The 14135-nt window shown below is 37.7% G+C and overlaps 1 long non-coding RNA gene across 1 annotated transcript; it reads right to left on the bottom strand.

Annotated features, from left to right (window-relative positions):
* Positions 1-11435: 11435 nt before the first annotated feature.
* On the bottom strand, positions 11436-13798 carry LOC120528336. The gene is made up of 2 exons (XR_005633490.1): positions 13761-13798; positions 11436-12171 (listed from the first exon to the last, which is right to left on the bottom strand). It is a non-coding gene; the product is annotated as an uncharacterized LOC120528336 (long non-coding RNA).
* Between the last annotated feature and the right edge of the window lie 337 nt (positions 13799-14135).

Raw genomic sequence — 14135 nt, 5'->3', positions numbered from 1 at the left:
TTGTGCGATCACATTTGAAAAATATATCTTTTCAAGTTCTATTTAGTCCATATGTGTCAAACTCAAGGGCCCTCCACATCCGCCCGGTGTAATTATATCCGGCCCGCGAGATCATTTTATATACTGTATTATTGTTGTTAAAGCCCTGGTATATGAAGCGCTGGTAACACAATAAACTACAGATCCCATAATGCAGCGCTTCAGCTGCCTTGCAACACTTACCACGTTAATCAAGTCTACCTTATGATGCTGCAAGTTATTGCGGCTACAGTTATTGCGCACTGAGTTTGCACGGCGCTTTGGTGACTTTGAAGAACAAAAGTCCGCCTACATGCGGCTCAACCTTGTGCATGTTTGGTAGCACATATCTGTGTGAGAAGCTCTTCTCAGTGATAAAGACTAACAAAACAGCACACAGGAGTCGCCTCACTGATGAGCACCTGCAATCCATCCTGAGAATCTCCACAACACAGAACCTCACAGCAAACAGAAACGAACTTCTGGCCAAAAAAAGATGCCAGGCGCCCAGCTCTAAAATGACATATGAGCAAAGACAACTGAATGATTTGATTTGTTATTGCACGTAAGAGCGGGAGTTATCCGTTTTAACAAGCAGCGTATTGCACTGATACTAAATAGCTGTGTGTGTATATATGTAAATATATATATATATATATATATATATATATATATATATATATATATATATATATATATATATATGACAACAACACTCAACACTCACAACAGTGACAAAACAATTACATTGACAATCAGGTTACGCTATTTTCAAAATGTTTCTTTTCTTTTCATTGCTTCTTTAACACACTACTTCCCGCTAAGTGAAGCTGGTATTTTGCTATACTATATAAAAGAAAAAGGCAACTTTCCTTTCTTTACACTTTTTTTCCTTTTATCCCATACCAAAGCTTTTCTCTTAACACTGCAGAGGACACAAAACTAATTTTCTTTAAATGCCGGTAAGGCACATTACCAGAGGCACAAATTTGAATGTTCACATAGAAAATGTAATTTCAATGTACCTGTACTTCTTAAAACGTTAATGTTTTACTGTTCAATAACTTATAGACTATAATTTATTATTTTTCCCTTGCACTCAGTGACCAAACCTATACACACACATATATAGACACATACAAACATATACACAAGTATATGTATGTGTATATACACACACACACACACACACACACACACACATACATACATACATACATACATAAGAGAAGATATATATACATACATACATACATACACACATGTATATAATTTGTGTGTGTGTATGTATGTATGTATGTATGTATGTATGTGTGTGTGTGTGTGTGTGTGTGTGTGTGTGTGTGTGTGTGTATATATATGACAGCAGCAATCCAAGCTGTGAGAAAACAGTAAAAAGGACGCTGCAGTCAGACGTCATGGTACATTTTCTGATGCAGCTACCAAAACAACTCGTGACGCCGCCAAATACACAAAACAATTACTTTGACAATCATGTTACATTATTTTAAAATGTTTCCTTTTCTTTCTCTTCCTTCTTTAACACACTATCTCCGCTTGCAAGCGGTATATATATATATAGATAGATAGAGAAATATATATATAGATAGATATGAGAACAACACTAATATCAATGACAAAACAATTACATTAACAATCATGTTACGTTAGTTTTAAAATTTTTCCTTTTCTTTTCGTATCTTTCTTTAACACACTACTTCAACGCTAAGCTGGTATTCTGCTATATATATATAGATAGATAGAGATATATATAGATAGATAGAGATAGATAGATAGATAGATAGATAGATAGATAGATAGATAGATAGATAGATAGATAGATAGATAGATAGATAGCAATGAAAGGAACTATATCATATATATATATATAGATATATATATATAGATATGAGAACAACATAGATAGATAGATAGATAGATAGATAGATAGATAGATAGATAGATATGAGAACAACACTCATATCAATGACAAAACAATTACATTAACAATCATGTTACGTTAGTTTTAAAATTTTTCCTTTTCTTTTTCGTACCTTCTTTAACACACTACTTCAACGCCATAAGCTGGTATTCTGCTATATATATATAGATAGATAGAGATAGATAGATAGATAGATAGATAGATAGATAGATAGATAGATAGATAGATAGATAGATAGATAGATAGATAGAGATAGATAGATAGATATATATATATATATATATATATATATATATATATATATATATATATATATATAGATATATATATATAGATATGAGAACAACATAGATAGATAGATAGATAGATAGATAGATAGATAGATAGATAGATATGAGAACAACACTCATATCAATGACAAAACAATTACATTAACAATCATGTTACGTTATTTTAAAAATTTTTCCTTTTCTTTTTCATACCTTCTTTAAAACACTACTTCTCCGCTGCAAAAGCTCGGGTATTCTGCTAGTATATATATATATATATATATACATACATATCCATTACACATATACACACACACATATATACATACATATATATATATATATATATATATATATATATATATACATATATACACATACATCCACATATATATACATATATATATATATATATATACATATCTACATATAAAAACATACATATACATACATACATACACACAGATATATACACACAAATACATTGTGGCATCCAGCCTGGGCTGGAGCCTGGCCGGGACGCCCAGGAGGACAGGAGGAGGGCTTGTGCTGGTTATGTTGGGGGCCTCGGGTAAAGGGCTTGGAAGCCCGGTGCCTGTGGAAGTCTGCAGCCCAGCACTTCCGCCACACCAGGAAGTGCTGGGGGGAAGAAGACAGGGGACACCCGAAGGGCTTCCAGGTGTGCAGCCGGCACTTCCGCCACACTTCCGCCACACGGGGGTGTGTCTGCAGGAGATTGCCGGGAAACAGCTGGAGCCCATCCGGGTTCATATATAAGGGGCCGTCTCCCTCCAGTCATTGGTTATTGTCGGGTGGAAGAGGACAGAGCTGGAGAGAGGACGGGAGGCGGCCAGGAGAGAGGCATGGAGAACTGTGAGGCCTGGACATTTGGGGGAACGGTAACGGTAGGCACTGGGAAGTGCACTGAATATAACTTGTAAATATTCTGAAAATAAACATGTGTTGGGTGAACTTATGATATCCGTCTGCCTGTGTCCGGGTCCCTGTCCACAACATATATATATATATATATATATATATATATATATATATATATATATATATATATATATATATATATATATATATACTAGCAAAACCAAGGCTTCAGCAGTGGAGAAGTAGTGTGTTAAAGAAGTAATGAAAAGAAAAGGAAACATTTTGAAAATAACGTAACATGATTGTCAATGTAATTGTTTTGTCACTGATATGAGTGTTGCTGTCATATATATATATATATATATATATATCATACATATATATATCTATAAATATATATATATATATATATATATATATATATATATATATATATATATATATATATATATATATATATATATATATATATATATATATACACTCTTTTGGGGTGTGAGCAACTGTTGCTGGGGGTGCCAGAATCTATCAAGGAAGAAAAATGAAAAACATTATTTGTACAAATCTTAATTTATTTATCCATTCCTAAATAATTAAATGGGCAGGCTATTTAGTATCAGTGCAATACGCTGTTTGTTAAAACGGATGACTCCCGCTCTTATGTGCAAGTCTACGTGGATATTATGAACTATCGATATCTGTTCAAGTTCTATTTAAATTTTAAATAGAAGGAATTTTTATTTTGTCGACAGAAATATCTTTGGTAGGAATGTAAGTTAAATGTAGGCATCATTGCATAAATTTTTCTTCACCATACAAATGTAAAGAGTAAATTCGCCTTACATTCCAACCAAAGATATTTCTGTCGACTAAATCAGGGTCTCAAACTCAATTGCACAGGGGGCCAAAATCCAAAACACACTTTAGGTCGCGGGCTGAACAGGATAAACATTTATTGAACACACTAAAACAAAACTTTTAAAACTGTAAAACTCTTTAAACTTAACTTTTTTGAACATAAATATGAATAAAAACAGACAGGAATATTATTCCTTAATAAATCAACTCAAACCTTAAACAACTTATAATATTTTGCTCTCCATAAAAATATATCCTGTCTAAATTATACAAGTTAGAAATAAAGTAAACGTTAAAAGAACAAACATTCAAATTTCTTTACTCTTATGTAATTTTATATAAAAATAAACTTAAATTTTAAATATCCCAAAAGATTTTGCTCTCCATAAAAATATATCCTGTCAAAATTATACAAATTCAAATATGAACATGCTGCATAACAAAACCTAGAAATATAAATAAAATGTGTTCCTTTCAGCAATAACAAATCAAATCATTCAGTTGTCTTTGCTCATATGTCATTTTAGAGCTGGACGCCTGGCATCTTTTTTGGCCACAGGTTCGTTTCTGTTTGCTGTGAGGTTCTGTGTTGTGGAGATTCTCAGGATGGATTGCAGGTGCTCATCAGTGAGGTGACTCCTGTGTGCTGTTTTGTTAGTCTTTATCACTGAGAAGAGCTTCTCACACAGATATGTGCTACCAAACATGCACAAGGTTCGAGCCGCATGTAGACGGAGCTGGAGCATTTCTGCTGGAATGGAGTGAATAAACTGTGCGGGCTCTGCAGTATCGTACTTTGCCTTCAGTGTGCCATTACACTGCAGCTCAATCACCTCCATCTGAATCTGCACAGGTGCAGTTTCCACATCGACGGCAAATGGATTGCGAAACAACTCAAAAATCTTTTTTTGTTCTTCAAAGTCACCAAAGCGCTTTGCGAACTCAGTGCGCAGTGCGCTCAGTTTATCAGCAAATTGCGTATTTGGGAACACCGTTGTGCCGACTTGGTTCAACATTACTTGGCAACAGGGAAAGTGGGGCAAGTTGCACTGGTGCATTTGTGTCTCCCATAAAAGTAGTTTCACTTGAAATCACTTTGTGATTTTGCACAGGTAAAAACGTCTGCTGAAGTGTCAGATTCTTCTTTAACTCTTCTGCTTTCTGTATCTTCTGCATTGCATTCAGGTCTTTCAGGTTACCTGATGTTTTGTCTCATTGTGCCGTCTTAGATTAAATTCTGTAATTACAGCCACATTAGCTCCACAAATGAGACACACGGGTTTACCGACAATGTCAGTAAACATATACTCAGCCTCCCATCGCTTTTTAAAGGCTCTATTTTCAGAATCAACTTTTCTTCGGCATCGTGTGGGCTAGCTTCACAATAACTTGCAGCATCATAAGCTAGACTTGATTAACGCGGTAAGTGTTCGGCAAGGCAGCTGAAGCGCTGCATTATGGGATCTGTAGTTTATTGTGTTACCAGCGCTTCATATACCCGGGCCATTAATAACAATAATACAGTATATAAAATGATCTCGCGGGCCGGATATAATTACACGCCGGCCTTGAGTTTGACACATATGGACTAAATAGAACTTGAAAAGATTTATTTTTTCGAATGTGATCGCGCAATTCAGATCGAGTTGACGCGCACTACAGTACATCGAGCCCGCGTGCTATTGTGGTTTTGCCTGCGTGCAAAGTCTCGTTTATACCTCGTGTCTTCTCAGTAAACTTGTATCTCGCGAAAACCGTTATTCGCCATGGTTAGCCAATAAAGGTGTAATTTTACTTGACTTCTCGCTACTTAACTCAACCCCCAAAATGTTTTAACTGAATCCAGTTAATCGGACTGCGAGTCTCACGTTGCTAAAGAAGCAGAACCAAATTAAATGCAAGTCTGTTAATAGTAATAGGAGGTCACTGGCACTTGATCATTATTATTATATTATTATGACTTATCATCTCATAATTATATAATTTACTACCTCATTATTACGACTAAGTTTGACTAATATGACAGTACACCCCCATCTAGTGGGTATATTTGTGAATTGCAAGATCTTTAGTGTTTAGATTCAGAATCAGAATTACAGGAGCTTTGACTCCTCATATAATATCAGAAGTGCGTACAGAATGCAAGCAGCCATCACTTGAATATTAGGTTGGAATAAAACTAAAAGTGTTTAAGAAGTGTACCTAATAAAGTTTAATGTCAGGATTTATTAGCAGCTGATATTTAAAGTGTGGGGTCAGACAGGAGTCACAGGGACCGCTCACCTCATCACAGCAGACTTTCATGTGTCACATGGGCACACACGGGGACAAACACACACAGCAGGACACAAACACTCAGAATGGGGAGCAACGCTCATCGGTCTCAATAATGAGCTTCATTGCTGCAAACGGAAGAATAAAACATTCACATCACATCACTATATTTCTTGATGCATTCGCCATTTTCTTTAAAATAATATATATATATCTATACTAATAAAAGGCAAAGCCCTCACTCACTGACTCACTCACTCACTCACTGACTCACTCACTGACTCACTCACTCACTGACTCATCACTAATTCTCCAACTTCCCGTGTAGGTAGAAGGCTGAAATTTGGCAGGCTAATTCCTTACAGCTTACTTACAAAAGTTGGGCAGGTTTCATTTCAAAATTCTACGCATAAGGGTCATAACTGGAACCTATTTTTCTACATATAATGTAATGGAGTTGAGTTGAGATGGCGTGGGGGCGGAGTTTCGTGTGACATCATCACGCCTCCTACGTAAGTACGTAGAGAACAAGGAAGAACTCCAAACAGCGATGAGCACAAAACGCCATTTCACAATTGAGAAGGCAGAAAACATTATGAAGCAAATGATGCATACAAGCATATTCATAAGTACAGCTACTGAAACAAAGCACGGCGTGAACCGTAAGTTTATATTAAATTAAGTTCATAGACAGGCTGCCACTAGCGTTTGTAATTTAGTGCCTGCCCATATAAGGCCGCCCATCAGCGCAATCCAATACAAACACTGCCGTAAATATTCACGGTGAAGGACTGTGCTTATGCAGAGGAAGATGAGATGGTCAGGGTGGTGTTTGGCACAAACTCATTGAAACTGCGAGAGAAACTTTTAAGTGCCGGGTCTTAGCTGACATTACACGAGATGGCACCAGTACAGCTGGGAACCTTCGATGCAAGAACACCAAGCGGCTCACGGAACTGACGCAGTGCACAGACAAAAAGCAACAGTTCCAAAGAGTGCTGAACAAAACCGAATTACACAATTGAGAAGGCAGCAAAAAATATGAAGCGCCTTATACATACAATCATATTCATAAGTGCAGCTACTGCGAAACAAAGCACACGGTGGAAAAAGTGAATGTCCCGCTAAAGGAAGACAGTGTAAAAAAACCCGTGCATGCAGTTTGTCACATCTCAGATAAAAGGAAGACGAGCTGTTTATTGATGCAGTAAGAAACTAATCGATGAATGAAACCTCTTATCTTTACAACGATTGACAAACACGGAATGTAACTTGAACACATCACATACAAATACGAGCCTGATTGAAAGAAATAATGATAATCAAATCCTTGATGACAGCAACATTCAATAACACTCACAAAACAATTACTGTATATTGACAATCATGTTACGCTATTTTTAAAATGTTCCCTTTTCTTTTCATAACTTCTACTTCTCCACTGCGATACGCGGTATATATATATAAATGTATATATATACCCGATCTACATACATACTAGCATAGACAAGCCACACGCTGTGGCTAATTGTAGAGTCTTCGCCTCTAACGCCGACATTCGAGGTTCGATTCCCGAGAGGTGATGTACTGACTATGTACGCGCACTACCCGATTCATTTTACCTTCGATCTCCTTGGTTTGGGACGTATGAAAAATATTAGGTTAACGCAGAATCATGTTACGCTATTTTAAAATTTTCCCTTTCTTAGCACAAGCACAGCTGAGAAGCTTCGATGCATGTACTCCATAACGCGCTAAAAATAACGCATTTAATCACACTTTCAATTCCAAGCAAACGGAACTTTTGTCAATGCATGATTTCCTGGTACATCCATTACACTGATGCACACATCACAGCTACAAAAATGTTAGAGTCGGAATAAAGCGCTTCCTACGACTGATCATTTCGACTACCCGAGAAGCCTTGATAAAAGCATGGTTTTGTGCACACTGAAAAGCAAGCAAAATTAGATGCATTACAGAAAGCGGACTTTGTGGCTCTTACTGGGGATCATTGGACTTCCGTGACCGTTAGTAATTCTAAATACATCTAATTACAAAATGTTCAATGATCACACTGTTTTAGCCTAATGTACAAAATAATTTTGGCTAATGTTACTCAGAGTTTAAAGATTAAGCTGGTCAAATTACCTTTTATGTTTCTGACTTATTTTTTTAGAAGAAAACTGCACTTTATGTTGAAATTTTGGTTATTATTATTTAAAGACAATACTATTCTGAAAATGTACTTAAAGTACTTAAACTACCACTTTATTTTTAAGTCTGCCCAATTTTAACCAGGGATGATATTTTTGTTTCTGTTTTGAATTCAAATGCAGTTTAAAGGCTTTTTTTTTCAGAAATTAAAACAGCTTCAGTTTACAATATTCATGTCCATGTCTATTATTTGATTCTGTCGCCCACTAAAACCCTTTTAAATTAAAAAAAAACATTTGCGATTTGGGGCAAATTTACGTGTGCGATTACATACGATTAATCAAGATTAATTAATTACACAGCCTCTAATTAATTGGATTAATTTTTTTAATCGAGTCCCACCCCAATATATATATATATGTAGATATATATATGTAGATTTATATATATATGTGTATATACAGTATATATGTAGATATGTATATGTATATATGTATATATATATATATATGCCAGCAACACTCATGACAATGACAAAACAATTACATTGTCAATCATGTTACGCTATTATTAAAATGTTTCCTTTTCTTTTACTTCTCAATGCCAATCTGGTATTTTGTATATATATATATATATATATATATATATATATATATATATATATATATATATATATATATATATATATATATACAGATATATATAAATATATATATATAAATAGATAGATATGACAACAACACCCATATCAATGACAAAACAATTACATTAACAATCATCTTACGTTATTTTTAAAATGTTTGCTTTTCTTTTTCATAACTTCTTTAACACACTACTTCTCTGCGCGGGTATTCTGCTAGTATATATATATATATATATATATGTATATATATATATATATATATATCTTTTGCTCTTTATTACAATACTAGCTGTGCTACATATCTAAGATGGGTTTAATTCTAAGTAATCAACTTAGATCTCAGTGTTAATGTTTGCAGTGCACCATCTGTGAGAATGTATTTTAAAATGCATGTAGTAATAAAATGAATTGCAATTATCATTCCAACAGATGGAATACTACAAATGTTTGTAGTAGTACAGTGCATTCATAGAAATGTTTGTGATGTGCCACCTGTTGGAATGACAAATGTAGTGCTTATTTCTCTGTTATATGCCATTCTGTTTGCAGAGCTGAAGCACAACAAATTTTTGCAGATCAGGAACAGCAGTTGAGTGCCAGCAGAGAGGTTTACAGACTGGTATGGTGCCCACTAATCACACTCACACTAAGAAACATTCTGTCATTAAACTGCTGGCCGATATCAGTGGTGACGTCTGGTGCTGCAACTCTGTAACTGGATAAAATTGATTAGAATGGGAGTCATAAAAGCTGTGTTAATATTTGTGAGGCGCTATCTGTTGGAAAGACAGAGACAAAGTGACTGGACAGATACACAGACAGACACACAGACACTTGTCCTTTTATTAAAGAGGATTAATCATAAACAAGAAGTCCTAATATCATCAGAACATTAAAAAAATTAGATATGATCAGCGGAATTCACAAATCAAAAATTACCTAATGAACAGATTTGACAAATAACAGTCATCCATATTTGTTTTATTTAGATTAATAAGCAATACAAATTTTGCAAACTGTGAAGCATAACAAGGGTTAGGGTTAGGGTTATTTTATTTATATATTTTTTTAGATCTCACCAAACACTTCACATCCTAACTTCTCGTGTGTTTAATATGCAGAGAGGCCACAAGAGGGAGCAGTTTGTCTCCAGAAGAATCAGCTGATGTCACAGCCCTGAAAGTCCCATGAATGTCACTAAAGTGCAAGTCACATGACCAGCGTCTGAGTTGACAGCACATGATGAGGGCCACAGGAGCTGATGTGGAGTCGATTATCAGTGACTGGCGATGTGTCCAGTGTGCTCATCGACTTTTAAGTGACATTTTGCCCTAAATGTGCCCACCTGCCCACCCTGCTGACTGACATTTCCATTTCATTAATCCTGAGCTCTAAAAGCCCCCGAGGTCAGCAGGAGACGACCTCAACCAACACAAACATCAGACGACAGGACAACATGGCTGTCAGCCTCTAGAGTTTGAACGACTGCCAGTGTGCCGCTGTGACGAGGACCTGAGTGACCAGACAGACCAGTGGCTTTATGAGGTGACACAGTGGGGACTGAAGCAATGGCCGAGGTGACAGGAGAGAGAAGAGGGCAGCAGGGCTTAGGTCAGCAGTGAAGAGCTCATCGAGTGACAACCTGTCTGATGAGCGAGTGCTTAAAAAATCAGACGTCAGTCACACATCGAGATATGGATTTGATCAACGAGGAATACAATCTGTGATCACAGGACGGCCATCAGCGTGTGATGAGTCAAAGAGGAGAAAATAAGAGGGAGAACAAAACTGACAAACACACAAGTGACTCACTCATCTGACTCACTCTGTCTCAGGTCACTCATCTCACCCTTTATCACCCTGACTCTCTTCTCTATCATCCTCACCCCTCACTATTTTCTCACCTTCTCCTCTTCCTTTTAACTCCTCAGGCTCCATGAAGATGACAGATTTAGAAGTCATAGTCACCATCTGCTGGTGAGGCCTGTAATACACAGTGGGGGGGCTGTCAGCCTGGGCCTTCAATGGCTTCTTCACACACACTGATGTCAGGTGACACGCCGCTCCTTGAGGGGTCCTGAGGGAATAGTAAATGAATCCTGGGAATGTGTGTGTCAGTAGAAAGATAAAAGTGTCCCCAAGTGTCACATCTGATTGTCACTTTGAACACCGACACTGAAGGTGAAGTCTGTCAGCTGACTCGTCTCCTTGAGGTTGGGTGACAGTGGGATCAACAAGGAGGAGGTGCAGTTTAATGTCTAACGTGACACCAAGTGACTCAGTAAAACACCAAACTCCATCAGTATGGCCGACATGTGACTGAGCGGTGAGTCCTCGTCTTTAGACATTCACAGTGAATTCATTTAGAGGTGACAGACCACCGGAGTGACTAATAGAGGGACAGACAATGTCTGTTCAGAGGCCAGCACTCCAGTCACTTCTGTCACTCTGTGCTTCTAAATAGTCACTGGAATGAGGCTCTGGATACTAAGACAGGCATGTGGTCCTGCTGGAGCCACAAATTCACTCAGAGGTGCTGACCAACCTATTGTGTAAAATTAATTTTGACCCCAAACCACAAACACAAAGATACCTGAGCCTGTGGGGACATCAAGTGACCGGAGGAGGGTACTGATCAGTGGTCACATGGTGTCAGATGGCTGATGGTTATACTGGAGTTACGACCAAACCGAAACCCTGGATAGAGGGGCTCAGTGAAGGAGGTGTTGAACCTGTGCAGGAGGGTCATTGTGTGTGAGACGCTATAAAATGACAGAGAGCCAGCAGGCCAGTCCAGATACACACCTATTGTGGGGCTGTAGGGGGCGCTGATTACAGTCTGCTGGTTATTGTGCCACACAGAGTACTGGGAATAAGACCACTGCAAACACCAGGAGTTGTCGTTGTTTCCAAAGCTGCACTCCCTGTCCACTCCTTTCCTGCTCAGTCCTTTATATGCAATTCCAGTCTCCACGATGTCTCCACTGCACTCCACCTCCCAGTAACAGCGAGTCCTAGTCAGAGATCAGGATATTCAGTCACTATCCCCTCACGTGTCACCTTCTTGTTCCCTTCAGACAGACGAAGGAGTCTGTGTGCAGTGTTGATGTCCAGAGTGAGGGGACAGAAGTCTGAAAGGAGAGAAAAGAAAACGAGTGAGGAAATCTGGGAGTGTGTTACGGGACTGGGGGTGGAGCACAACACAGACAATTAACAAGAACCAATCAGGAGCTGTGCTGACGAGACACTAATGGTAAAGAGTTCATCTGATTGGACAGAATCTGTGGGGACTAAAAATTAAATCATAAAAAGACGTCAACAGACAACAAAGTGAAAGGCAGGCAAGTCAGTCATTTGAAAGTCATCTCAGTCGTCAGAAATTATGATAAACAACATAAGGTCACCATTGAGGTCAGAGTTCTGATTGACTGTCCACACTGATCGCTGGCTTTATTAAATGACATGTTTTATTGTCACAGTCGACTTCTTTAATTTAAAATCAATCAAATGTCACACTTCACAACCAAATAAATTATGTGAATAAAAGATGCAATCAGTATTTACTATTTCAAATCTATCTATCTATCTATCTATCTATCTATCTATCTATCTATCTATCTATCTATCTATCTATCTATCTATCTATCTATCTATCTATCTATCTATCTATCTATCTATCATATAGTGCCTTCCGCATCTGTCATTGTCTCTCTCTTTCTTTCTTTCATGTGTTTCCTATCATCTCTTTTTATTATTTGACTGTCATACTTATCCAAGGTGACTCCCATCATCTGACATTCCATTGTTTCCTTTTCTTTTCTTTGTCCAATCAGAGCCCAGGCAGGTGAAGTGACTTGCTGAGGTCACACAGTGGTGTCAGTAGTGGGATTTGAACCAGCAGCCTCAGGGTTTGAATTCCAAAGTCTTCACCAACACACCACACTGCATTTTCTCCTCTATTTTAATTCTCCTTCTGTTCAATCTGATGTCAGATTTACTCTGGTGGTCTCATCAGAGAGGTGGGCTACAGTCCCGTGGACCCTCAAACGGCTTGATAATATTAGCAGCTGTGTTCACTGGACCATGAAGCTCTTAGGAGCTGGTCGTGTAGTCTTCACCTTGACCAGTCTTGGCTGTGACCTTCTTCATCTCCTCCTCTTCTCTTGTCCTCATTCAGTGTGAGGCACACAAGGACACAACACAGCAGAGTGAGGACTTGACTAAGTGACTGAAGATCCCGGTGACACTCATTACAGGAATCGGTCAGCTTGAGATGTCATGACACTCCAGTGGGGTCTTTGAACTTCTAAAGACCTCCAATAATTTTCTGTCTGACATTTTCATTTGTTTTAATGTTTAAAATTTGTGAAGTCGAGAACTCAAAGCAAAGTGTCTGCTCTGTGGAGTAAAGAATGGAGGATGACAAGGACTTTTGTCAGCTTTAACTTATTTCACATACAATTGTGCTACATTTGTAAACTAACACTGTGTTTGTATATACAGTCGTGTAAAAAAGTAAGTGCACCCCATGACGTGGATTTTATTTTATTTTTTTCCATTTTGAACGTTTCTGACACATCAGGACTTGAGTTCAACAGATGGCTTTGGTGATTCCCTGCCTGAGTCTCTCTATCCCATAATGCACCAGTCACAAGACCCCCATCACTCTCAGCCCCTCAGTCACACAATGATGATCCATTCAGTCAAAGCACAAACTCACATTTTAAAAAGTCGTCTCTGCTCTGAGGTTCAGGAGGCTGGAGGGCGAAAACTGGAGCTTCATGAGCTGAAAATAAAAAGAAAAGAGAAGAAGAATGGAAACTGTGAAGATGGCATTGTGGGGTCTTAGTTTAGTTCTTAAACACGGATTACAAATGCAGAGGATTTCAAATAAAACATTTATAAAATATAAAAGGGCAGGTAAATGAGGTCAAATGTCGATCTGAATATTAATATTAATAATAAATATAGAGGGGGTCAGAGAGTATTGAGACCCCCTCACTTTCAGCACACTTTACTGTGTTGTTGATTTAATTTTAAATGGATTAATGTGCCTTTTGTGCTCATCAGTCTACACTCAGTAACCATAATGACA

The sequence above is a fragment of the Polypterus senegalus genome, chromosome 4, assembly GCF_016835505.1.
Source record: "Polypterus senegalus isolate Bchr_013 chromosome 4, ASM1683550v1, whole genome shotgun sequence".
Lineage (NCBI taxonomy): Eukaryota > Metazoa > Chordata > Cladistia > Polypteriformes > Polypteridae > Polypterus > Polypterus senegalus.
This window is presented reverse-complemented; position numbering and strand designations above follow the sequence as displayed.